The sequence below is a fragment of the Bos taurus genome, unplaced genomic scaffold, assembly GCF_002263795.3.
Source record: "Bos taurus isolate L1 Dominette 01449 registration number 42190680 breed Hereford unplaced genomic scaffold, ARS-UCD2.0 Leftover_ScbfJmS_2396, whole genome shotgun sequence".
In the NCBI taxonomy this organism is placed as follows: Eukaryota; Metazoa; Chordata; class Mammalia; order Artiodactyla; family Bovidae; genus Bos; species Bos taurus.
Genome location: NW_020191467.1, coordinates 14292 through 39127, shown reverse-complemented (window position 1 = coordinate 39127; position 24836 = coordinate 14292). Strand labels below are relative to the sequence as shown.

The window sequence follows — 24836 nt, the reverse complement described above, 5'->3', positions numbered from 1 at the left end:
ATGATGGATTAATTGGGATATAGCCCCATCAGAAGTTAAAGATCTACATTTTACAAGTCTGTATATATTCTCAGTTTACGACTATGACCAGCTCCCAAATTTTTCTGTAACTCCAAGTTTTGAGGTCAAGTGCATGTCTATGTCCACACCGGCCTTGCTTGGGCTCACACACACACATGTGAGAAAGAACAGGAAGGTGGCAAAACATGGGGTGTACTTGTTAGGGAAAGAAATGCATGCAATTCGTTAAGAATAAGTTACTAAACTCACTTTCTATGCAGTTCTTTATCTCTTTCATAATGCGTCTCTGGTGTCAGACTAAACCTGGAGCTTTTTTTTTTTTTTGCTTTGCTTTGCTTTTTTTTTTTTTTCCAGTTTGACAAATGGATGGACACTCAGAGGAGAAGAATCCTGACAGTCCTGTTAGAACGCTGCTCCCTGTCACAGCAAAAGTTCTGCTGTTGAAAGCTTCAGGAGAAAATTCCAGCAGAAGCTCTGGATTTTACGACCAAGCTCCCAAAGGTGTTATCTTTATACATCTTTTCTTTCCTGGACCCCCAAAGCCTTTGTCACTGTGCACAGGCACAGATAAAGAAGCAGGGTTCGGTGTTTTGTAAAGACAGCCTAGAAAACACTGAACCTTGAGGGAAAAAAGAAAGCACGCATACAAAACCGAGCACCGACAAGATGCTCACCGCATTTCGTTTGCACAGTTTGGATTGGCCCCATCTCTTTGTGTCTGGCTGTGCACTTAGTGCTCAAAGGAGAGAAAAAGTAAGCCATTGCTAAGTGTCCGTAAAATAGTATTAGCCAGTTGGGGAAATATATACACATGTATATAATGGTTCATCATCAGAATAGCCTTATATTGCACAGCAGAGGACCATAGTAAAACTTAAGAGTGTAGAGTGCAGGCCATTCATAAATAGAAAAGCATGAAATAAGGTGCTAATGTGATAAATACAGAAGCATGTGAGACTAAAGGAGTTCAGAGTGGGCAAATGTCCTCACAGGTTGGAAAAGCATCTGACCATTATGTTCTTGCAAATAATTTCACGATGTATTCAAGTATATTTTTTAAGATATAAAATTGATAGTCATTTTGTTGATTTCTTTTCATAGTCTAGAAAGACCAGAAATTCCCTGTTACTGTGCATTCACAGGGTAACTTTAGTTTTTAAAATTAAGAAAATGAAAAAAAATTAAGAAAATGAATGCAGTAAGATAGATGACGTATTTAATAATTGGTGCTGGGACAATTGGGCAGTATCTGGAAAAAAATTCTAGAAGGATAAAAGATTGATATGAAATTATGGAAAACCATTCCCTACTCAAAGGAGGGAATTCCCTGGTCCAGTGGTTAAGTCTCTGCTCTTTCACTGCTGAGGGCAGAAGTTCAATCCCTGTTTGGGGAACTAAGATCCTGTAAGCCACCAGGCATGACTAAAGGGGAAAAAAATGTAATTAAAGGAAATCTAGGGAAGGAAGACTTTGTGAGTAATCTATAATATTCAGAGCCTCAAAAGAAAATGTATAACTTAAAATCTTTATTTATTTTATATATTTTGTATATATATTATATATGCTTTATAAATAAAGAAAGCAAGATTTTAAGTTGTGATTATAAAAGTTAAAATTTTCTCCATCGAGAAGAAAACTGTAAATAAATACAGACAGTAAACAGGAGGGAGCTCCCTGGGAGTGGTTAGGACTCAGTGCTTTCACTGATTAGGGCTCAGGTTCAGCCCCTGGCCGGGAGACTATGAACCCACAAGCTGCTGCAGTGTGGCCCCCCAAAATTAAAATAATCCGGGGAAAAACATATTGCCAGCAAAGGGGTAATTTTCTTATTTTTTAAAGAACGACTATAAATCTACATTAAGAAGAAAAAAAAAGCAAAGCCTAGCAGAAAAATGAGCAAAGGAAGTGAGCAAATAGTTCACAGAAAGAAAAGCAGATGTTTCGAAAATAGATAAAATGCTTAGCCTCATTTTCATGCCATCGTTTGTGACTCAGATGGATTGAGTTTCTTTTTTAATGATAACATTTTATATTGTTAGGGGTGTGGGGAAACAAGCACCTTCATATGTTGCACCTTCATAGATAAATTGATGCAAACACCAAGGAGAGCAATTTGGTAGTACCCAATTTTTAAATAAAGATTCCTGGACATTCCCTGGCGATCCAGTGGCTTTCACTACCAAGGGTGTGAGTTTGATCCCTGGTCGGGGAACTGAGATCCTGCAAGCCATGAGACATGGCTAAAAACTTTAAAAATCTTTTTAATTAAAAAAAAACAAGATTACCTTTGGCCAGTAGTTTCACTTCTTGGAATTTGTCTGATGGGTATACTTCAACACATGCAAAATGTATGTCTATATAAGAATATTGCATCATTGTTTGTAGTAGCAAAAGGTTGGAAACAATGGAAATGTCTGCTAATAGCAGACTGGTTGCAACTATCTCCTCAATATATCATCAATAAAACAACAAAGGTGCAGAATTATCCTACCACTTTGGAAGAATAAAAGAATGTATCCATATTTGTTGCTCTTCTGGAATGGCACACAAGAAGCCAGTAACAATGGTTACATTCACAGAGGGAAATGAGTGGCTACATGACAAGGATGAGAGAGGCTTTTTTTTTTTTTATTTTTTTACAGTGTGCCCCTTGGTATCTTTGAATTTAGTATTGATGTACACATATTATTCTAAAATTGAAACAATTTGTTTTTTAAAAAAACATAGTGTTTTAAATGCCCAGTAATAGAGTATCATTCTGCCATATAAAGAATTATTAGGCAGTCATTAGAAAACATGTTTTGGAAGAACAGAGATGCTTATTATGTGTAAAATGAAGAAAGCATGATTTTAAATTGCATGCAGTTTCCCAATTTTGCTTTCATATATACCTGAAAAACAGAAAGGAAAATAACTCTACCAGCTTGTTGATAATGTTTGGTCATCTCTGATTGACAGGGTTCTGGGTATTGTTTTTCTTCAGGTTTCTCAGAATTTTCCATGTTTTTCACAATGAGAATGTTATCATTCCAGGGAGATGTGATACGAAATAGATAATCTTATCATCTATGTGTACCATATGTCAATCTTGGTAGATTTCAACATTTTATTTTATTTCCCAGAACTGACTGTGAGGCAATTGTTCTTTAGCTAGATTTAAAGTAAACAATAAAGTCATTGCACCAAGATGAGCTTTGAGCTGTTTGAAAATGTGGTGGCGGTTGTCTTACAGTTTTGAAAGAGCTTCCCCACCCTCAACTTTCCTCATTCCTGTTTAGTTTTAAACAAACAAAAAGCAGCAAAAATCAAAAACAAAGCAAAATTTTATCTATCCCCAGTGCAGGGGGGGAACCCCAACTTAACTACCCAGGTCTAAACCCGATCTAAGTCAAAAGAGGAAAAGAATGAGAGTTGAGAAAAACTTTCTCCCCATCCCCTCCCTCCCAAACCCCACATCTTGATTGAATTAACTAACCATATGAGGATTAAGGGCAGTGCAGTTTCATTCTGGGTTGCACAAAGTGGTTGTGATCTCTGTTTCTGCCTGCAGTGTTGTATAAGATCCTCTAAGCCTTTTCCTCCATCTAGATCCTGAACCTACTGTTTCTCCTATTTGTGCCCCACCTCTGCTTCCCTCTCCCCTACATGTCTTATCTTCAGCCCATAAAATAATCCTGGACATAACACACTGGCCACCTGATGCGAAGAGCTGACTCATTTGAAAAGACCCTGATGTTGGGAAAGATTGAAGGCAGGAGGAGAAGGGGACAACAGAGGATGAGATGGTTGGATGGCATCACCAACTCAATGGACGTGAGTTTGGGTAACTTTGAAACTCCGTACACAATGGATGGAAGGAGGGAGGAAGACAGACAGATAGATAAACAGATGGATGGGTAGTGAGTTCCATTACAGAGTGTTCTGCTCCTTTTGGGGGCACTCAAACATTATTTATTATTGAGTTAACCTTGAAAAAGAGGCCAGTTTTCCAAAGATGAAATGAATGTGAAGACTAGTTACCATCTCTGCAATTCATGTTAAGAGATATGGAATGCCTAGTCTGAACTTTATATATGGACTTGACTCTAGTTTCTACTAAGACTTATTTAAAACCTGGAATAAATTATTTTAAAAACTACTACACATAATAGGGTCACCTCCACCATTTTCTGGATATGTAGGATTGACCATAATGCTATGAAAGTGGAATGTACAGAATACTTTTTAAAAAATGTATTAATTTGGCTGCACCAAGTGTCAGTTGCAGCACGTAGAATCCAGTTCCCTAACTAGGGATCAAACCCTGGCCCCCTGCACTGAAAGCATAGAATCTTAGCCACTAGACCACCAGGGAAGTCCCCACGACAAATACTTAATGCTTCATTGAATCTTAAAGGCTATTTAGGACACATCAATATAGTATTAGTCATTGTGTTCCCTTTATATATTTAGGTAAATCATAAGCATGTAGGGAAAACAGAAGCATATCATGAAAAAAATGAGCAATGTGCCAACTGGAGTTTCTGTAGCCTTCACACAACGTTCATATGCAGACTCCCAGAGATCCTTCAGTTCAATTCAGTTCAGTCACTCAGTCGTGTCTGACTCTTTGTGACCCCATGAATCGCAGCACACCAGGCCTCCCTGTCCATCACCAACTCCTGGAGTTTACCCAAACTCGCGTCCATTGAGTTGGTGATGCCATCCAACCATCTCATCCTCTGTTGTCCCCTTCTCCTCCTGCCTTCATTCTTTCCCAACATCAGGGTCTTTTCAAATGAGTCAGCTCTTCGCATCAGGTGGCCAAAGTAATGGAGTTTCAGCTTCAACATCTGTCCCTCCAATAAACACCCAGGACTGATCTCCTTTAGGATGGACTGGTTGGATCTCCTTGCTGTCCAAGGCACTTTTAAGAGTCTTCTCGAACACCACAGTTCAAAAGCATCAATTCTTTGGCGCTCAGCTTTCTTTATAGTCCAACTCTCACATCCATACATGACTACTGGAGAAACCATAGCCTTGGCTAGACAGACCTTTGTTGGCAAAGTAACGTCTCTTCTTTTTAATATGCTGTCTAAGTTGGTCATAACTTTCCTTCGAAGGAGTAAGCATCTTTTAATTTCATGGCTTCAATCATCATCTGCAGTGATTTTGGAGCCCAGAAAAATAGTCAGCCACTGTTTCTCCATCTATTTTGCCATGAAGTGATGGGACCGGATGCCATGATCTTCGTTTTCTGAATGTTGAGCTTTAAGCCAACTTTTTCACTCTCCTCTTTCATCAAGAGGCTCTTTAGTTCTTCTTGACTTTCTGCCATAAGGGTGGTGTCACCTGCATATCTGAGGTCATTTATATTTCTCCCAGCAATCTTGATTCCAGCTTGTGCTTTCTCCAGCCCAGCATTTCTCATGATGTACTCTGCATATAAGTTAATAAGCTGGGTGACAATATACAGCCTTGATGTACTCCTTTTCCTATTTGGAACCAGTCTGTTTTTCCATGTCCAGTTCTAACTGTTGCTTCCTGACCTGCATACAGGTTTCTCAAGAGGCAGGTCAGGTGGTCTGGTATTCCCATCTCTTTCAGAATTTTCCACAGTTCGTTGTGATCCACACAGTCAAAGGCTTTGGCATAGCCAGAGATCTTTAGGAAGTTCCGAAGTCTTATCTGAAGCTTAGTTTCCCCATTTGCAAGGGGAGAATATTAATTATACTACCCTTCAGGTTGTGACGAGGATGGTTAATAGGTGCTCAATAAATATTAGTTGACTTGGATTCTGTCTGAATTAACATTTAAAAAAAGAAAAGAAAAGAAAAAGGGGTACCTAAAGCCAGTGCTCTGTGAGAACCTGGAGGGATGGGATGGGGAGGGAGGTGGAAGTGGTGTTCAGGTTGGAGGGGACACATGTATACCTATGGCCAATGTATGGCAAAACCATCATAATGTTGTAATTATCCTCCAATTAAAAAAAAATCTTCCTGCCTTGTTAGGAAGCACTTCAGGTAAGAGGTAACTTGGTTGTGATTTGGAAAAAAAGGACCAAAAAGAAACTACTTGTGAATTCCAGGCCTGGTTTATCAAGTTAAAATTATGTTTGCTCTGATTCATTCATGAATGAATCCATGAATCCACTTCCCCAGTGGCTCAGTGGTAAAGAACCTGCCTGCAATGCAGAGAAGTGGATTCGATCCCTGGGTCAGGAAGATCCCTTGGAGGAGGGCATGGCAACCCACTCCAGAAAAAAAAATAAAGAAGTTCTCTCAGTACCAGGGTGACGGCTCAAAACCTAGAGAAAGTGGACATGTAACCTGAATAGTTTTTTACATTGTTTCTCCAGGTGAGCTGGCATTGGAAGAATTTAACTGAACTGGATCACCTCTGGATGCTAAAATGTTTATGGTTTAACTGGTATATCAATGTCTCCCCAGCTCCCTATGAGCAGGGTGTATGGAAGAAGCATTATATTCAAATGGTGAAAGAACTCCATGTTACCAAGCCCAAGGTAAATTTGGGAAAAGAAGAATTCCTAACATCAGCTACTTAGGAATTCTAGAACTAAGTTGGAGAAGGCCATTGTTTCAAAAGAAATATACCATGACTTCAAAATTCCCTTGTTCTAAGAACTTAACAGCTCTTTTCAAGATATCCATGTTAGTTGAAAGTAATCTGACACTCACAAACCACAGTTCCACCAGGTTATGACTTGGAGCTCCTCATTCTCTCCAGATTCCTGGATTTCTGTGTCTCTGATGCCTACAGTACACAATTCTGACACTGGGATTCTGTGGGTAATGTGCAGTATTTATTACCTATGGGTCATCAAATTTTACTTAACTAATTCAAATTTTCTGTGATTCTACCAGGCAAACTGAATGTTTATGTTTCTATCATTAATAAAGAAAAGTTTGCAAAAAATTAGTAATTAGGAAATGGCATAATGGGCATATTAAAGTTCTTTTCACTTTAGAAACTAGCAATGTAAAGTCCTTACATAGAATTGTAAACAGTAAACAGTATGAGCATAAATTTTTCTAGTGGTTTTCTATGCATTGCAACCAATGTTTATGTTCATTCTTATAGTCACAGTTAATTAGATAACTTATGGGAAATTTGTATGAGCTTTTTCTTTATGGCATGATCTATATACATGCACAGTTTGTGCATCGTGTTGTATAATAGAAGAGTTCCTGAAAATTATGTGTAAATTACAATTTTAAAATTATTTTTAAAACCACAGGGATTTTTTTTATTTATAGAAAAGCTGCAGTGAGTCCTTTTTGAATTGGAGAATCCTTTTGAAAGATGAATAGTTGGCTCTTAACATGCTGATGTACGTTTCATTTTATTGTGTTTACTTGAAGTAGAAACCCTCTACATTTAATATAGTAATAAACTGCATAATTAATATTGTTATAATTACAATGATAAAAGCAGTCTTTCTGATTTCAGTGATGGCTGTTCTTCATGAGAATTTCTTTTAAAAAGAAAAATGTAAAGTGCAGTGTTGGAAGAGTTATTTTAAAAATTACAATAGCTATGACTCCTTTTATCACAAGGCTTTCCTTAACTCTCATTCAACGTCACTCATAGCCAGGGAAAGGCTTCAATAGCTGACGCGTGGGCTGTTCTGGGACAGAGGAGAGAAAAGTGATCAACCAGGTTGTAGAATGAAAAAAGGTTTTGAGTATTGTATGTAATACTGATTTTAATACTTGGTCTTCAACAATAACTCTTTTTCCAGAAACCATTTATGCACTTCCCTGGTGGCTCAGACGGTAAGGAATCCACCTGCAATGCAGGAGATGCAGGTTTGATCCCTGGGTTGGGAGGATCCCCTGGAGAAGAGAATGGCCACCCACTCCAGTATTCTTGCCTGGAGAATCCCCATGGTTGGAGGAGCTTGGTGGGATACAGTCTGCAGGATCATAAAGAGTCGGACATGATTGAGCAACTGTTGGAGGCCAGCGTGAGGCACTCCGCCCGTGGCAAAGGTCATGAGGAAGGAGGCTCGACATACGCAAAGGCGGGATCGAGCCCCAGGAGTCCCCCTGGAAATCCTCGAGCATCTACCCCCATAACCAGAGCCTGTCTACTTTACTACTTTGTACTCTCACCTACACCTCTGACTTTATGGGGGGCTGTCCCCCACCACCTCGTTTGGAGAAGGAGTTAACTTAGAGCTCCAGTTAACAAAAACTCCTGGGTGCGACAAGGGTGTTTTAACCTACAAACTCCTCTGAAGGTTCTCTAGCCTGCCTGACAGGCTTGTCGGGCCACATGTGATTGCTCACAGCCTCCCAACCGTGAGAGGCACAAGATGCTTTAAACCTTCTAAAAACAGATTCCTTAGAAAAGTTAGAAAACCATTAGTATAAGTATAGTGGGCTGATTAGAAATTGTATTGCTGAAGGGTTTTTCATTTGTTGAGCCAATGTTTGTTGCTAAGTCTCCACATTCCCTGCCCTTACACACATTAATGAATATATAGAAGAAATAAGTATTAACCTTTGATATTAATCACGTTAGACCTTAGGCTAAGTAAATTCTTTCCTTAATTAAAACCCACTACACCCTCACCCTATAGGAATGTAACTTTATCTGGTACCTTCGGAAGGTGGAGTCTTTTTGAAGAATAATCACCCCTGGAGAAATAAGTGTCCTGGTTGACTGACCGCTGTCACAAGGAGAGGGTCATAAATCGTCAGCAGGCCCCCTGGCCAGAAGATGATGTAAATACCCCTAAGACCTCTGTATACATTTGTATGAAGCACCTGACTTTGATAAAAGTCAGGACTGCTGACCCCACATGACTTTTGTATAACACCTCAGTGTATAAAAACAGACCCTGGAAAATAGAGAATCGGGATCAGTTTCTCGAAATACTGGTCTCCCCATGTCACTTTCTCTCTCAAACTCTGGCTGAGTCTCCATATGGAGCGCGGAACCCGCCATGCTTACTAATTATGCCTAGGCTTCTAAGATCCGACTGGGGAGGCCTCAGTGTCTCCTCTCCTTTGGGAGAACGGAAGGATGCCTGTGGCCTACGTAAGTGGTGCAAGCTTCTTGTCTTGAAGTTTTATTGGTCTCCCACGTAAACCAAGCTACTCAGCCTCTTTTCTCCACTGAATTTTCCTACTGAGCTATCCTCATTCTATTACTCTTTACATCTCTAATTAATATCTAATTGAAGCTATTGTATCCTTATCCTCGCCGACACCGTCCCCGCTTCGAACTCCCTGGATCAGCCGGGCTGGACCTCGGCAAGCAACTAACACACACATATTTTAAGATGATGAATAGTTCTGATATAAGAAAGTTGCCACATTGTTGCTTAGTATTTCATTTCTTTAGGGAGTAGTTTGTTATAGTAAATTTCAGTTTTTCTATTAAAGAAAAAATTGCAAATTAAACCTGGTAAGATATAAAAAAGGAATAATACATGATGACCAAGTGGGATGTATCCAAGGAGAGTAAGGTTGGCACAATATTAAAAAATCAGTCCATGTAATTCACAGAATAAAAGACAAAAGATGTTTGGTTATTTCAATATATGCAAACAAAAGCATTTAATTTTTTTTTCATCATTTGCCATTTTAAAAAGTCTCAAATGGCTTTGGGTAAAGGGAACAAAGTTTTTGTTTACTTAACAGAAAAGTCATCAGTTTTCATTATTATCTATTCTGTTAATGGGTCAAATATTTTGTACTTTTCAGAATTAATGATGTTTATTTATGTATATAGTTACGAGCATTCATGCCCAAATTTTCTCCCCTGAAAATGCTTTTTTATTATCATGTATTCTTTATTACCAGTGGTGTTAAACAAGATCTCTTCCAGCAAAAATAGATTTCATTCCATATAAACTCAGAAAAATGAAATGAATGTCCATCTTATTTATTTTATTTTTTTGGCCACCCCGTGTGACTTGGGCTTTTAGTTCCCTGACCAGGGACTGAACTCCTGCTCTTGGCAGTGAAAGTGTGGAGTCCTCACCACTGGACCACCAGGGAATTCCTTGAATGTCCATTTTAAGTGAGATCCGCACTGTGCTGTGCTTAGTTGCTGAGTCGTGTCCAACTCTTTTCAGCCCCATGGCCTGTAGCTCACCAGGCTCCTCTGACCATGGGGATTCTCCAGGCAAGAGTACTGGAGTGGGTTGCCAGGATTCACACAAAACACTGAACACTAATCTTGTAATGAGCCATCTATTATATAAAAGTAAAATGTCTTCTTACTCTACTTACAATCACTCACTAAATCAGTAAATATGTATTAAATACTGTTATGTGCTAGCTGCTAAGGGTACAATGGTCTTAACCCCACTTTCTGGGAGTCTAGTCTATGGCCCAGGACAGAAACAGATAGTTACCACACTGAATACGAAGTACTATCCTGTAAGAGAAACATGCACAAAGAAAGAGCAGTTGAAACAAGGATAAGAAACTAACTGATTCTGCTTGGAGGAACTTGGGGAATTTTTAAATTTTCACAAACAATTTAAGCAAACCAATTTACTGAGCAAAGCTTCCCTAATCTCTTAAGGAAAAAAAAATTAAACCTTTAATGGCTTCTCAACGTAGCAGTATCTCTTCCCTTAGGCTACAACCACATAAAAACCCTTACGAATTTTACATACAAAAAAACAAGACTTTCATTTTGGGCAATTAAAAAATAGACTTTCAAAAAAAAAAAAAAAAGACTTTCATTTCCCAATTCTTTAGGAATGGCTGAAGTTTTGATAATTGATAAAATCTATAGTTTACCCCTACATAATGGAAATTATTTCTGTGTTTTAGATAGGTAGAACAGGGTACTGTTTTTAAGAACATATATTGTTATGAACAAACTAACTGCAGTTGTGGAATAACTGTATAATGATATGGCAGGAGAGGTGGCGAGACAGGATAGAGAAGCTCACTGTGTGGCCTGAAGCTGGAGAGTCCTGGATTCAAATTCTGACCCTGGGTCTTACTGCTTATGTCTTCACAGTAGTAGTGGGAAATTTTATCAGTTTATCTTACCTTCAGTTTTCTCTTCTATAAAATTGAAGCAGTTACGATTACCTTTTAAATTTATTATGAAGGTTAAATAAAGTAATGTAGGAACGGGACTTTCCTGGTGGTCCAGTGGTTAAGACTCTGTGCTTCCAATGTAAGTGGTGCAGGTTCGATCCCGGTAGGGGGAACTAAGATCCCACATGCCTCACTGTATAACCCCCCTCAAAAAATAATAAGGTAGGAATACTTCCTGAGACAGTGCCTGGCACATACAAGTACCTCTGGGTTGGTGGCTGCTATAATCACTGCCACCATTATCAGTGCCATCATGGTGATGATGATTTTTTTGAAGGATTTATTTATTTATTTATTTATTTTTGGTTACAAAGGGTCTTCGTTACTGCCCTTGGGCATTCTGTAGTTGCAGTGAACAGGGGCTATTCTTTACCTTCTGTGCTCAGGATTCTTATTGCGATGGCTTCTCTTGTTGCAGAGCACAGACTCTAGAGCTCTGGCTCAGTGGTTGTGGCACACGGGCATATGGAATCTTCCTGGACCAGGGATTGACCCAGCGTCCCATGCATTGGCAGGCAGATTCTTAATCACTAGACCACCAGGGAAGTCCATGTTCTTTGTTTTACTTTTGTTATTATTATAGTGTTTTGAGAACAGAAATAATTTTCTCCTTCTGCTGCTGCTGCTGCTAAGTCTCTTCAGTCGTGTCTGACTCTGTGCGACCCCATAGACAGCAGCCTACCAGGCTCCCCTGTCCCTGGGGTTCTCCAGGCAAGAACACTGGAGTGGGTTGCCATTGCCTTCTCCGACAAACTATGAGCACAATCGGACATTTCTCTGGCTTAAAAAACAAAACAAAAATCAAAGGCTAAACAGAAACCCTCTCTCTGGGTTTTTGACATTTACCATCTGTCACCCTCTAGCAGGGCTTGCTTAAGTTAAAACAGTCATAAATTAAAGACTTCAAAAGTTGTGCTCATTCAAGCTGAAAGGGAAACCAGGGCAAAGTAAACACAGATGGAACACCATTAAGCTACGAGTAGGTGAAGTGTGCGATTATATGGACCTACTTGTGTGTGTTATTTGCTCAGTCATGTCTGACTCTTTGCGACCCTGTGGACTGTAGCCTGCCAGGCTTCTCTGTCCATGGAATTCTCCAGGCAAGAATACTGGAGTGGGTTGCCATTTCCTCCTCCAGGGGATCTTCTGACCCAGGGATTGAACCTGGGTCTCCTGCATTGCAGGTGGGTTCTTTACCATCTGAGCCACCAGGGAAGCATACTTGTGTGGTTTCTGTAAATATGCTAATTAGAATCACTATTTCTGCTTAATTATGATAAGGAGCATTAAGGCATAATTAAACCCTCCAAAAGTGAGCTGGGATGTTTGACTCAACATTGGTGTCTATGATATGCGTGCATGCTCAGTCTTGTCTGACTCTTTGCAACCCCATGGACTGTAGCCTGCCAGGCTCCTCCTTTCCATGGAATTTTCCAGGCAAGAATACTGCAGTGGGTTGCCATTTCCTACTCCAGGTGATCTTTCAGACCCAGGGATCGAACCCGAGTCTACTGCATCTCCTGCCTTGGCAGGCAGAGTCTGTACCACTCTGCCACTGGGGGAGCCTTGTGGCTGTTCAGGCCGCAGACTGCAGGTGGCTAAGGCCCCCTCCCTCCACTGCGCCAGTTTGCCACGCCCCCCGCCCACCACACTCCTACATGAGGCAAGGTGATTGTGAAAATGAAATACTAGCTATGGGGCCTGAGAGGAGAGGAACTGGGTTTTGAGGAAATTCATTTAGGGGACATAAAGAAAATAAGGAGTAAATAAAATCTGACAATAAAATGGATAATGAAGGACCTACTGTACAGCACAGGGAACTCTGCTTAATGTTATGTGGCAGCCTGGGTGGGAGAGGGGCTTGGGGGAGAATGGACACATGAATACATACATCTGAGTCCCTTTGCTGTCCACCTGAAGCCATCACAACATTGTTAATCGGCTGTACTCCAGTGTAAAATAGAAAGCTGAAAACGAAACAGAAACGACAAGTGCAGCTGTGGAGAGAGTGTGGTAGACACAGCCCAGGTGTGATTAAAGTGGAGAAAATCACAGATTCATTAGATAGAAAGTTCTTGCATCATTTAGACAGGTTTATCTAGGAAGATTCAGGAGGAACTAGAGAAACAGGGGAGCAGGAAAAACTTAGGGGAGTGCCTTACAGAGCCAGGATGAGAAGGACAGATCACCAGCGCCCAGGGAGGACCTGAGGCCTGAACACTGGTGTGCACCCTGCCCCTCAAAGTGGGAAGAGGCGTGTGATGCTAGGGGAGGTTAAAGCTTTGTGAGATGGGGCAGTTAGACAAACAGCGTGGGTGTGAAGGACAAAGAACATTCCTTTGAATATCCCTAAACTTTTTGGCACCAGGGACCAGTTTTATGAAAGGGGATTTTCCCCATGAATTGGAGAAGTGGGGAAGGTTTCAGGATGATTCAAGTGCATTACATTTATTGTGTACTTTATTTCTATTATTATTACATCAGCTCCACCTCAGATCATCAGGTATTAGATCCCGGAGGTTGGGGACCCCTCTCTCAGCTGTCTCTCCAGGGCATGGCTATCAGGTCACTGAGGCATCTTCTCTGCCTGTCATTACTTAGAGCCTTCAAATAAGAGAATTATCCCCCCAAACAGAAACATTCTCAAAGAAACAGTTTCAAATCTGTGTATATTGGGTAAGTAAGTGGGTGGTGTTTTCTACTATTATTAGGTTTGAGTTTCAAGGGTACCTGATTCCCCTTTGAATTCTAGTACTGCCTCATCATAGCTGCTTCATTGAACCACCTTTTGGTGTGAATCATTGATAGAAGCTAGCCTTTCCATGTGGCTCAGTGGTAAAGAATCCACCTGCCAATACTGGAGACACGGGTTTGATCCCTGGGTCACGAAGATTCCCCTGGGAGAGGAAATGACCACACATTCCAATATTCTTGCCTGGGAAAATCCTATGGACAGAGGAGCCTCGAGGGCTACAGTCTGTGGGGTCCCAAAGAGTTGGATATGACTGAGTGAATCTCTATTTGATTACTAATGTTTTATCATTTTGAAGTTGATTTATTAAAATTATGTAAACATCAAGGTATGTTCATTCCCATTAGTTTTTTGTTGTAGTGGTTGTTTGTTTGTTTTGCTTTTTGGCCACACTATGTGGCATGTGGGATCTTAATTTCCTGACCATGGATTGAACCTGTGACCCCCCTGCATTGGAAGCTCAGAATCTTAACCACTGGACCATTAAAGAAATCCCATCATTAGTTATTATAATAAAATTCCAGACAGAACAAAGCCTTGAAAGAAATACAAGCACTACAGGACAGCCAGGTGCCACCTTAAACTTCAGAGATTTTCCCATGTTGAGTAAAGACGTGAAAAAAATAATTGTTTGAAATCTTAACAGCTGGCCCCATGATTCCTTTTTGGGAAGAGGAAGGAGGGAGCTGTCTCCTTGGGGAAAGCCACTGAGGAGCTAATGCTACAGGCACCTGGACTCCAGGGGAGGGAAAACCTGCCAGGCTGGAGATTAGAGGAAGAGTTTCTTGTTTCTGCTCCTGCAAGGAGAGGGGAGTAGGGGCAGAGGGCAGAAAGGAAAGAAATAAGACCATGAAAGAAAAGCCAGCCGGATGGATGGAAGCTGAGCCCGGTCAGGGGAAAATGACATGTCAGTGTTAGATGGTAACCCAGCCATTCCCAATCAAATTTGTTCCCTATTACTGGGATGTAAAGCCTGACTTCCATCTCTTTACACACGGAAGCAAGATCTCAGTAGTCTAGAAACCAAGAAAGCCCTTCAGGACTATTTACAAAAACCAAGGTGGGGAGGGTAGAACTTCCCTGGCAATCCAGTGGTTAAGACTTCACGCTTTCAGGGGGTGAAGGTTTGATCCTTGGTAAGGGAACTAAGATCCTACACACTGAACTTGGCCAAGGGAGGGAAAAATGCTATTCTTAAAAATAAAACCAAGAGGGGTGGGCTTTGGGCTTCCCAGGGCTGGAATTGGGACCCAGCTGAACTGACATCTTATTTTTCTTTCCTTTTCCCTACCAAGTTAAGTATAAAAACAAATACCTTTTTGTCTCACGCTCAGCTTTTTTTTCTTGAAGGTTAGAAGTCCTCACTTTGCAGGTTTTGATTTAGCCAAGGATTTCAAAAAACTTTCTGTTCACAGCGTTCAGCTAAAAACAAGTAACAAAAGCTTGCCTGCTTACTCTAATTGCTTTAGATTAAGACCTTATCTTGCCTGGTTCTCCTCCCCTTAACTCCAGCCTCTGTGGTTACTGTCTTGACCTCCTTCCAGGATAACTTGATTCTTGATGTCCTGATTGTTTTTTTAAGTCTTTAATCTTTCTCACTCCCCGCCCCCCCCCCCCATTCTGGATTAAGAGAGGAAGAGAAAGGATTATTCTCTAAAGCAATTCATGGTTCATGTCTAAGAAAAAACAATGGTTTAAGAATTGGGAAACCCCAGGTTCTGGCCTTAGCTCTACTGTTGACTAGCAGACACACAAGCTATTTCTAAAATAAATTAGAATTGCATCTTTTTTTTTTTAATAATTGAGGTTTCTTTTAAATATTTAATTTATTGAGTATTTATTTCACTGCACCGGGTCTTAGTTGCAGCACATAAGATCAATCTTCCTTGTGGCATGTGGGATCTAGTTCCCTGACCAGGGATCGAGCCCACACCACTGCATTGGGAGCACAGAGTCTTAGCCACTGGACCACATGGGAAGTCCTTGAAATACCTCTTTAATGTCTATTCCAGGCTCAAGTCTGAATCTCTGGACCCTCATAGTTTCCCACCACATTTATTCTCTGCTTTCCCCCAGTACCAAGAAAGAATCTGGTGTATTCATGAATCCTAATTCCAAATCATTAAAAACTGGTTTCTGTCTCCTTTTTTTTTTCCTTCAAACTTTAGAAAACCTAAATAATTAAAACAGAAGAACTTATAAAACATAGTTTATACAGTGGTTTTCTTGCAAGCAGTCTTTAATAGACTTCTTTCAAATTCTGACAAATACACTAGGTGTTTGGTTTGGATATGCAGAACTAAAAATATCTAAAGGAGAGATTTTTAATTACTTAGTTCAATCTGTGAAATTCCTGCGAATTCTATCTGGAAGAAAGAATAAGAAAGAATATGGGGGACTTCCCTGGTGTTCCAGTGGCTAAGACACTAGTCCCAATGTAGGGAGCCTGGGTTTGATCCCTGGTCAGGAAACTAGATTCCACATGCCACAGTGAAGACCTGAAGAAGCCAAATAAATAATGATAAATAAAGAAAATTTAGGAGCAAAACAACAATATATATTTTTAACAAATAGAATATGGGCTTTGCAGTCTGAGAGACCTGGCCTTTTTCTTTTTCATGGTAGCAAGCAAACAGGATTTATTTCAGAGAGAAAGTACAAAACTCTCAGCATAGACACAGAGGAGGTGAAGTGCCCCAGACCGGGGCTTTGCAGTGCAACTTTAGATAAGTTATGTAACCTCTCTGAGCCTCAACTTTTAAAGACATTTCCCTGTTTTATTCATACTTTTTTAACTTTATTTTTTAATTGGAGGAAAATCGCTTTACAATGTTGTGATGGTTTCTGCCATAAAAACATGAAATGCTTCACCAATTTGCATGTCATCCTTGAGCAGGGGCCATGCTAATCTTCTTTGTATCATTCCAATTTAAGTATATGTGCTGCCAAAGTGAGCACTGAGCCTCAATTTCTTCATCTATGAAATGGGAATGATACCTCCCTTGCAGGACTGTTGTGAGGATCACATGCCACGTATATATTAAGTACTCAATACATGTTCATGTTCTCCTCCATTAAACACCATCTTATTTTTTACTTTGCTCACCAAGAGCACACGTTTGGGCCTGAAACAGCCTAGGTTCAATGGCCTGATCCCACAATTTTAGCAACTCGGTGATTTGGGACAAGTTGTTAACAATCTCGGAAGCACTGTTTTCTCATCTGGAAAATGGAGTTAGCACCAACAGTGCCCAGCTCCAGGAAGCGTTCACGAACTAGTCACATCCATCAGAATCACATTAAATCACCATGGAGACAGCAGGGATACTGAGAGAGTGCTGATGTTGAGTGGCTGCTGAGTTGCTGACGAGGGGTCAGCCAGGTGGCCAGGAGGAGGCTCCATCCTTCTCTTTCTTGATTTTACCTTTACTTGCCCCACTTTTCTTTTTTTTTAATATTTTAAATTCTTTTATGGCTATGCTGCTGCTGCTGCTGCTAAGTCGCTTCAGTCATGTCCGACTCTGTGCGACCCCATAGATGGCAGCCCACCAGGTCTCCTCGTCCCTGGGATTCTCCAGGCAAGAACACTGGAGTGGGTTGCCATTTCCTTCTCCAATGCACGAAAGTGAAAATTGAAAGTGAAGTCGCTCAGACGTGTCTGACTCTTTGCGACCCCATGGACTGCAGCCCACCAGGCTCCTCTACCCATGGGATTTTCCAGGCAAGAGTACTGGAGTGGGGTGCCATCGCCTTTCAGTTCAGTTCAGTTCACTTCAGTTCAGTCGCTCAGTTGTGTCCGACTCTTTGCGGCCCCATGAATCAGAGCACGCCAGACCTCCCTGTCCATCACCAACTCCTGGAGTTCACTCAAACTCACATCCATCGAGTCAGTGATGCCATCCAGCCATCTCATTCTGTTGTCCCCTTTTCCTCCTGCCCCTAATCCCTCCCAGCATCAGAGTTTCTCCCAATGAGTCAACTCTTCACATGAGGTGGCCAAAGTACTGGAGTTTCAGCTTTAGCATCATTCCTTCCAAAGAACACCCAGGACTGATCTCCTTTAGAATGGACTGGTTGGATCTCCTTGCAGTCCAAGGGACTCTCAGGAGTCTTCTCCAACAGCACAGTTCAAAAGCATCAATTCTTCAGCGCTCAGCTTTCTTCACAGTCCAACTCTCACATCCATACATGACCACTGGAAAAACCATAGCCTTGACTAGACAGACCTTTGTTGGCAAAGTAATGTCTCTGCTTTTCAATATGCTATCTAGGTTGGTCATAACTTTTCTTCCAAGGAGTAAGCCTCTTTTAATTTCATGGCTGCAGTCACCATCTGCAATGATTCTGGAGCCCCCAAAAATAAAGTCTGACACTGTTTCCATTGTTTCCCCATCTATTTCCCATGAAGTGATGGGACCAGATGCGATGATCTTAGTTTTCTGAATGTTGAGCTTTAAGCCAACTTTTTCACTCTCCTCTTTCTCTTTCATCAAGAGGCTTTTGAGTTCCTCTTCACTTTCTGCCATAAGGGTGGTGTCATCTGCATATCTGAGGTTATTGATATTTCTCCTGACAATCTTGATTCCAGCTTTCCATCGCCTTGGTGGGTCTCAATTGCAGCATGTGGGATCTTACATTGTGGGGTGTGGGCTTCTCTCTACATGTGGCTCCCGGGCTCAGTAGTTGTGACTTGCAAACTTAATTGCCCTGTGGCTTGTGGCATCTTAGTTCCCCCACCAGGGATCAAACCCTCATCGCCTGCATTGGAAGGCAGATTTTTAACCACTGGACCACCAGGGAAAGCCCCTCCCCACTTTTCTTTGTCTTTCTCCTTTATCTTCTCTCTCAGTTTCTGCTGTGTGAAAAATGGTTGCATCCAGAGTGGTATGATATGTAACCCATATATTTTCTTTCCCTGCATGGCCTCCATAAATCTTATGTCTGTGTATGACTCCTTCTCAGTGCTGGGTTTTTGATTCCACGTCCCCAGGTAGAATACTGTGTGTTGAACTCTGTGCCATGGATTTGGTGCTGTGCGCCCTCCTTTGCCTCTGATACCTCCAAGATGAAAAGACCTAATTGCTAAGAATCCTGGGGGCAAAATTAATTCTCAGGAAGGACCACGACTTAGCATCTTTGCATTTCTCTTTTACCTCTGAAAGAGCATAGTCTGCTTGTTCTGTCTTGTGGCCTCTTGTTTGATCATGCTATGCATAATAAATTAATGTGGCATTTCCAACAGGAGTAATTCTACTTACTTCTTTCCCTGAATATTTAGACTGTGGCCAAATGGCTTCTTGTTTTTACTTAAGAGTTAAACAAAAGGGACTTCCCTGGTGGTGCCGTGGTTAAGACTGTGCCTTCCAATGCAGGGGCTGCAGGTTCAACCCCTGATGGGGGGACCACGATCCCACATGCCTCACTGCTCAAAAACCAAAACGAAAAACAGAAGCAATATTGTAACAAATTCAATAAACAACTTTAAAAATGGTCCACATCAAAAAAATTCTTAAAAAATATACACATGTGCATATGTAGTCTATATGTATGTGCATGAGTATAACCCTTTGTACTAAATAGTTTGGCTTTTTACAGCAAACTACATTAGAAGCCAATTTTTTTAGACATGGATGCTTTGAAATGTAAATTCATAGTCCCTACTAAAAAAGAACCATAGGAATTCTATGTTCTTTGCACATTTGGCGGCACAACCCGACATTATACCACCTATTTGGGAGGCTGAATGGTATATTTATATATATATATATATATATATATATATATATATATATATATATAATCTTGGACTTAAATTCCAAAACCCTGGCTAGAATTTTCTGCTTAGCCTTCCCCCCACAACTGATGGTTTTACCCCAGAGCTAAAGACAAATGAAGAACAAAAACAGGCCTGTTGCTGTGTTGATTATTTCTTGCTCACCTCTATTTCTCTATTAAAAAAATTTTTAAGGTATATATTTTTTAATGTGGACCAATCTTTTTCAATGGCCACATCATACAGCATGCAGGATCTTTAGTTGGGGCGTGCAAACTCTTAGTTGTGGCATGCAGGATCTAGTTCCCTGACCAGGGATGGAACCCCAGCCCCTTTGCATTGGGAGCTCGGAGTCTTAGCCACTGGACCACCAAGGGAGTCCTAGACCCATTGTTTCTTGACTGCTTTCCCTTCGTGCCTGCAGTCCTTTCTCCCCTTAAGATCATTAATTACTGAGACCTGTTTAAGGGCAAGCATTGTGGCCAGGTTTAGATCACAAAATCTCTTGGACCAAAATGAGGTCAAGCTTGATTATCTTTCTCCAGGGACCCCCTCCCCTATCTGCTTACAACACCCAATGTTGACATAAAGGAAATTTCCAGTTATTTCAACCAGATCATCAGGTGCTCTGGACCAAATTCAAGACTGTTAGATTTGTACTCTGTATATTTCCTCAGGCTTCCCAGGTGGCTCAAGTGGTAAAAAATCCACCTACCAATGCAGGAGATACAGGTTTGATCCCTGGGTCAGGAAGATCCCCTGGAGGAGGAAATGACAACCCACTCCAGTATTCTTGTCTGGAAAGTTCCATGGACAGAGGAGCCTGGCAGGCTACAACCCACGGGGTTGCAAAGAGTCAGACACAGCTTAGCCACTGGACACACACACACACACGCATGTAATTCCCCATTTTTGTCTTTCCTCTTGTCATCATGGGCATTAAAGTCTTAAAATCAGGGTCTGGAAGCTTTTTTTCAGGGACAACCAGGAATGGTGGTGGCTGACTAGCCCACTCAAGATGGCTGTTCCCTTGCTCTCTGTCTGTCCCTTGCCCGACCAGTGCCTGCTTCATTTACACTTACTCTGGCCTTCCTACATACTTGCCTTGGGCGCCAGCTAGTGATTGTTCTTATCAAAGGGACGGTGAGGTGTGTGCCTTTCTGTTGGTTTCCCTGGTAATCGATGAGCCCATCTGACATCAACTCCCCTGTAACTGGCAATCTCCCCCTCCACCAGGAGCAAAGACTGCTGCCACGTCCTGAAGGTGTATGCTGCACAGGGTGGGAGGTCGCTCCAGGACTTTGCTTCAGACACAGAAGCTCCCCATCTGTCAAACCACTGAAGTCTCTGTTGCCTGATCCATGTGTGCAGGCTAAGGCACTTCAGTCAGGCCTGACTCTTTGCAACTTTATGGGTTGTAGCCCGGCAGGTCCCTCTGTTCATGGGATTCTCTGGTCAAGAATACTGGAGTGGGTTTGCCATTCCCTTCTCCAGGGGATCTTCCTGGTGCAGGGATCGAACCCCCATCTCCTGTGTCTCCTGCATTGCTAGTGGATTCTTCACCGCTGAGCCACCGGGGAAGCCCTCTGTTGCTCAATCCAGGCTTTCGTCAGTCTTGAAGCTGGGCAAATATAGGCTTTGTAGGCCTGTGAGGTGCAGTCCAACAGGTGGGCATAAAGAGACCAGTTTCCAGAGCCCCTCAGGAAGGGGTGAGAAACTTGATAGCTTGGGGTGGTGGTGACAATTACCAAGAGGAGAGGTGGTGGGGTGGGGGAGTCCCTGGGACCTGCCAGGGTGGAATAGGAGAGTTTGAGAGGAGCCTGCCTGAGCCTGTGGATCTCCCCCTGGGGGGACTTAGAAGAAAGGGTTCCTCAAATACACTGATAAATATCCTCTACACTGTAATAGGATTCCATTTGAAACAGTTACAGCCGAGGTGTTATGAGCCCATTCTTGTGTCACAGAAAGCTAGGCTGTTCCTCCATTTGGAAGGTATTATTTTATTTTCCTTGTTCCTAAAATAGCACAAAGGAAGGCTTCTGTTTGTTCTTGTACCTTGTGCTAATCCTAGAGCAACATGAATATGCTACTGTACACGGATCTTGAAACAACAGTGAAAACTTCCAACACGGGAAGACAATTAATTCCCACTCCTTCCCCCTTTCCTCTTGGATTCCAATGACTGGCTGTGTTTAACCCTAGTTTTGCCTACTCTTTCCCAGAAAAGTCACAGCTAGCATGCATGGATCTACTAGCAGGAGCATAGATTCAGTAGGATGTGGGATTCCAGCTTGATTCTCCAGGGGCTGACATCTCATCAGAGAACTAGTCCTGAAGAGCATATGTTCAGTGCTGAGTTTGGGGGTCTGTATGATAATGGCTTCAGGAATGCAGCTGAGACAAAAATCCCTGAGGGTTGAAACACTCAAGCTTCTTGGAGAAGGTGGGCCTCCAAGGATAGATGTAGAGAAGGAGTAAAGAGAGCAGGTGAGAAAGTCAGAAAGAGCAAAACAAATATTGTATATTAATGCATGTATGATATGCATTATGGCAGGCTACAGTCTATGGGGTCTATATGACCAAAGTCACAACCAAAGTGACTCAGCATGCATGCACCACACATATATACAGAATCTAGGAAAACAGTACTGATGAACCTATTTACAGAGAAGAAATGGAGATGCAGATGTAGGGAATGGACTTGTGGACACGGCGGGGGAAGGAGAGGCTAGGACAAATTGAGAAGGTAGCATTGATGTATATACACTCACTCACTCTCAAAGTCACTCAGATGTGTCTGACTCTTTGAGAGCCCATGGACTGCAGCCCGCCAGGCTCCTCTGTCCATGGGATTTCCCAGGCAAAAATACTGGAGTGGGTTGCCATTCCCATCTCCAGGAGATCTTCCTAATCCAGGGATCAAACCTGAGTCTCCTTCATTGCAGGCAGATTCTTTACCATTTGAACCACCAAGGAAGCCCCATGTATGCTCATAACTTGTGGGAGGCTGCTATATAGCACAGGGAGCCCAACCTGGAGTCTGTGATGACCTAAAGAGGTGGAATGCGGGCCGAGGGAGGCTCAAGAGGGTAAGGGGATATATACATATATATCATTATGACTGATTAATATTGATGTATGGCAGAGAGCACCACACCATTGTAAGGCAATTACCCTCCAATTTAAAGATATATATAAAGAGAGAGAGGCAGGTGGAGGGTGCAGGTGAGAGCAGCCTGTGTGGGGCATCTCTGTGGAAGGAGAGGGACCCAGTTCACTGGAGACAGCAGTCATGGCTGAAGCAATTTCAGATTCAGTGAAAGCCTAAAGTAGGACTTTCCCTAGATTAATGGAAACCCTGTGTGTTGCAAACATATCCATCAGAGCATTAGAGGGAGGTAATGGATGACCTGACTCCTGGGGCCTGCCAGCTGAATATGGAGTCAGGAGGGGGACAATGTTTGGAGAGGCTCAGCCTCTGTACATCTGCTTGCTCTCCTGTGTTGCTCTGCCCAGTCAGGGCTGAGATAAGAGTGCATGTGCCCCTTCCTGGTCCCCGTAAACTCAGCTCGTATTAGGTCTTTCTCTCACTCTCTCCCTTCCTCTGCATTTTCTGCTCACGGCCAGATGTTGAGAAGTCCTTCCTCACTGTGAGTTTTGGATGGAATGTCCACGTGTGACATCAGTCTTTAGTGCACATGCCCAGATTAGCAGGGAGGGTAAACGATGGGAACTCTATCAATACCCACCTGGTCTGAGGATCACGAGTCTCCGGGCCCAGGTCTAACACTTTTTAGCTCCTTGAATGCTGGCATTTCAACTACCTGCTCTTCAGTTTCATTTATTTGTAAAATGGAGACATTAATACCTCCCTATCTACCTCACACAATTTCCTTGAGGCTCAAATGAAATATGGTTGTGAAAGTGCTTTGGAGACAAAGAAATGTATTTATTAGGAGTAACTCAATACTTGAGGGGTGAATGAGGCGGAAGGTGGTAAAACTGGGACATCTCAATAAATCCCATCCCGTCCTATGATTTTATAAAATTGTTTTACACTACTTTGTCGTTGGTCAGTAACTAGGTTCTGTCCGCCTTTGGCCAACCAGCCTCTCTGTCCATGGATTTCTCCGGGCAAGAATACTGGAGTGCAATGCCATTCCTTTCTCCCAGGGATTTTCCCAACCCAGGAATTAAACCCACATCTCCTGCTTGGCAGGTGGATCCTTTACCACTGAGCCACTAGGGAAGCCCTTTATATTCCTTCAATAAGTTGAATTAAATAGCTTTTTCTGCTGTTCTAACAACTCACTGTAGCGGTATCTTTTTTTCCTCCCTAGATCTCCTTAAATGCAGAACCCAGGGCCTCCCTACATGTTCCAGCTCACCAGCCACTGGGTCTCCCAGCCACTGAAGCAGCAGCAAAAACTCTCACACAGCATCTCCAAAAGCTCTCTGGACTTCAGTCATCACCCCAGGCCTTCCAGCAGCAGCTGATGTAAAAAATGTGAAAAGATTTTTCCTAAAACGACAAGATGCTCCACACAGAGACTTGGATGTCACTTGGCTCCTCGCTTAGAAACAGCTTAGGAACCTTACTGTGAAAGTAAGTCCTGCAGTATTTCAGGAACAGGTATTCACAACACAAACGTTGACATATTTATAAACTTAGGAATGTGATGATAGATACCGTGGAGTGGATAAAGGGACATATGATAAGTGTCCTTGGTGAGGTTGGCTGTGTGAGACCAGGTCCGAGAAGGATATAACCAGCACATCCCCAGGGCTCCACAAGTGGTTTAGTGATGGGACGATTGACCATGGTGTCATAGTTTGCTGGGGCTGCTGTAGCAAAACCTTAGTCCGTTTAGGCTGCTGTAACAAAAGTACCATTGATAAGTGGGCTTCCCTGATGTCTCAGAGGTAAAGAAACAGCATGCAATGCAGGAGACTTGGGTTTGATCCCTGGGTTAGGAAGATGCCCTGGAGAAGGAAATGGAAACCCACTCCAGTATTCTTGCCTGGGAAATCCATGGACAGAGAGGCTTGGTTGGCCAAAAGGCGGGACAGAACCTAGTACTGACGGCAAGAACAAAGTAGTGTCAAACAATTTTATAAAATCAATAGGACGGGATGGGATTTATTGAGATGCCCAGTTTTACCCACCTTCCCCCTCATTCACCGCCTCAAGTATTGAGTTACTCGCTAATAAATACAT

General features: G+C 42.1%; 1 long non-coding RNA gene and 1 other non-coding gene across 5 annotated transcripts in view; one reads left to right on the top strand and one right to left on the bottom strand.

The window, feature by feature from the left end:
- LOC100140130 (uncharacterized) overlaps window positions 1–24169 on the top strand; it is a 51159-nt gene extending 26990 nt beyond the window's left edge. For 2 of the 4 annotated variants that reach the window (XR_009493732.1, XR_009493734.1), the window contains 3 exons: window positions 376–522; window positions 3682–6809; window positions 23959–24169. This is a non-coding gene — a long non-coding RNA (uncharacterized lncRNA). The remainder of the gene's footprint in view (window positions 1–375; window positions 523–3681; window positions 6810–23958) is intronic. The other 2 variants (XR_009493733.1, XR_003033745.2) reach the window with 2 other exon arrangements.
- LOC112445670 (U6 spliceosomal RNA) lies at window positions 16697–16803 on the bottom strand. The gene has a single exon (XR_003033748.1). It is a non-coding gene; the product is annotated as a U6 spliceosomal RNA (small nuclear RNA).
- Window positions 24170–24836: the final 667 nt, after the last annotated feature.